Here is a 3,279-nt window from a genome sequence, read left to right as displayed (position 1 = left end):
ATAATTTGGTTAGGTCTTTTACTCCTGATTTATATGGAAGGTTTTAAAAAATCATTGCGGATCAGTGCATAGAGTATCCAAGTAATTTTATAGAAGTCTTAAATAAGAAGAAAGATTCATGTGATGTAAGTAGAGTATAAACATATTTGTGAGCAGTAAATTTGGAATCGATGGGTAATATATTATTATTTTTGTATCTTAACGATTCATTTTAGGAATTTAATTTTTTTTTAATTGTAATAATTTGACATATTCGTATGTTTAAATTCCATCTACTATAAATTAGTGATCTTGTTTAAAATTATTTGAATAATTAATAATTTTATATTTTTCAAATAAGAACGGTGGCCATTCTGGGAACTTATTTTAAGAATTGAAATCATAGTCAATAAAATAGGGATAATACAAAATGCCAATATATCCTCAACCCATTACCTATTAACAATCTTAAAGTGTTTAGATTTCAGTGATATGAGATTTTAAACAAATATATATAATTAAATGAAGTAGTAAATTCTTTGCTACTTATCTATTTATCTAATAAGGAATTCATCATTAATACGTATTTATTTTTTAAAATATTGGAAACCATAAATTTGTTAACTTTTGGAGTTCCAGGCGTTTAATATTTTTCCACTGATCTCTATTTCTCTAAGGAAATTTCTTAGACTCTCTAAATATATTGCAACTCATTTAGCAAGTTCATTTTTCTAAATATCAGAGGACCAGCCTAAGACATTTCTATATTTATTTAACGTAGCGTTTTTAAATTTTTATGACCCTAAAACACTTTACATGCTATTTATGAAATTTCGTATTTTATCAAAAAATATAAGATATTTAGTATTCTCAATTTTTTAATTATTAGATTAAGTCGTTTTTTAGAAAATTTGAAATAATTTTATTTGACAAAAAAATAACTTAAGACTCTAATTTATTTTATTTATTTAAAAATGGTATAGACATGTTCCCATGATGTTGATCTACAGCCGGACTCTTGCCTTTTTTTAGAATTTTTTCGTCATTATAAATTATAATGCAAAACACAAAGCATAATTTGACATCTATAAAATTATTAAATTAATAAATATAAATAATGTAATTAATCTATCTTTTTTTTTCTTGTATAAGACCTAACAATAAACGCAAATTTGATTATATCTTGCAAAATTAAGGGTCAAATTTTACCAATTTTTCTTTCAAGTTTGTAAGATTCAAAAGGTTCTATCCTATTGATAATTTTTCGTTGTATGGAACTTCCATTAGATGCTTCTTTAAAGCTTGTCTGGAATATTCCACTTTTTTTAGAGAATTCAGGAATTAAAATTCTAATATTTCCTCAATACATAATTTTATTGTCTTTAATCACATAAATAGAAAAAACACTAATCAGAAGGAACCTAACAAGAATCAATTAAGGAAATTATTATTCTATTGTTTTTTCCAATTGCTAAGTCATAACAATCGCAATTTCATCATTATAGATTTCATAAATTAAGTTCTGAAATGTATAGCCATTCAATTCGACAATTTACCTATGATGCTGATTATTGTTTCGTGTCTTGTTGTGAATAGCTTTGGCTCTGTCTTATTGATAAAGCAATACGAGAACTTTATACAAAAATATTATTAAGATATTCTTATCAAGTCAATACTAAATCCCTCAATATTTAAAGCATGTTTTTTCAAAGAATAATATAAATGATTTCCGAGAACTAATTATCTGTTTGACTCAATGTTGTAAATAAGATTTTTCTTAGCGCCTCGCAAATTTAATTTATTTCAGCTTTTAATTTTTAGACCATAACCTGTCCTGTGCCAAATTATATTAAAAAACAACTAAGCGCATATTTAAGCAATCAATTAAAAATTTCAATTCCTATATCCTAATCCTAAAGAAATCTATTTTATTACTTAGAATCTTTTTTATATATTTTGAGTCAAAAAAATCAAAAGCCTTAGCCCTATTTTCTAAAAAAATGTTTTTAGATTCAAGTCTGACTTTAACTTAATTTCTAGGTTCAACTAAGTTGTCTAAAGGCCGATAAAAATAAAATTGTAATTTTCATCAAACTCCATTCTAGATATTGCAATGTAATTCATTTAAGATAGTGCATTCGCCATTATGCATTCGCGTTAATGCAATAGCTAAAATTTATTCGCTGTAAAGTATTCGCTATAATACATTCGCGATCTTTCACGGTATTACATTCGCGATAATGCATTCAAGGTAATACATTTTGCGCTAAAATAATCTAGATATTGACATCTAATCAATGAAAAGATTGTCATATTTGTCATATTATTATTATTTATTTTTAAAAATTATTTTGTTTAATATTTATCAAATTTATAAATAGTCTCCTGATTTTATAATTACGTGTAAAACTCGTGATCTCCATAAGTATAAAAGGGACTAGGATTTTATATGAGGACTTTTATGACTTTTAGTTTTTAAAATATATTTAATCAATAAAATTTGAAGTTAAAAATTTATTAATTTTAGTTTTAGAGTTGTGTTGGGTAAATTGAGTGAGTTATAAAATGGCGTTGTACTACTGGTAAAGTTTTTTATAATTTTCCCAATTAATCATCATAAAGATATTTTACAATGATATGTATATAACTAGTTATTTAAAGCATAGCATAACTCCACAACATTTTCGAATTATTAAGAAACAATTATTAAGTAATTCCTATTTCAACATTATAAACAAGCCTTGTGTATAAAATGGAATGGTATAAGTTAATAAGTCCCCGATCAGATGCTTATCACTAATACCCGTTATTGATAGAATCTTCAAATATCGTAAACCTCTAAAAAGATATTTTTAAGATTAAATGCTGTTTAAATATTTTGAAATTTTTTTTGAAAATTTCATATTTCTCCAGCAAAATAAACATTTCTTTCTCAATTTGAAAACATGGCAAACCTGGCATATATCCGTGGATGGATATACAGTTAGATATAAATATTTATAGAGAAATTATTTTTTTTAATTTAAGAGCATAATCCTTATAGAACTGATGTTTAGATTAATTTAATAATTAAGATAATACTATATTTTATATATTATTAAGCATTATTTCTTTTTTAAATTAAATAAACAGTAATAGAAATACTGGGTAATCTTTTTAACGTCTATATATTTTATATCAGGTACCAAACATTATATTACAAGATTTTTCAAAACTCTACCCCTCCCATTCCCAACACCTCTTTCTTTCAATGATGCAAATTTATTTTACAGAACAGTCTGGTTTATGAATCGCCAATGA

This window comes from Gordionus sp. m RMFG-2023, chromosome 5 (genome assembly GCF_954871325.1).
Source record: "Gordionus sp. m RMFG-2023 chromosome 5, tfGorSpeb1-WG-v2, whole genome shotgun sequence".
Taxonomy (NCBI): Eukaryota; Metazoa; Nematomorpha; class Gordioida; order Chordodea; family Parachordodidae; genus Gordionus; species Gordionus sp. m RMFG-2023.
The sequence above is the reverse complement of the archived record's forward strand: the minus strand, read 5'-3'. Positions refer to the sequence as shown.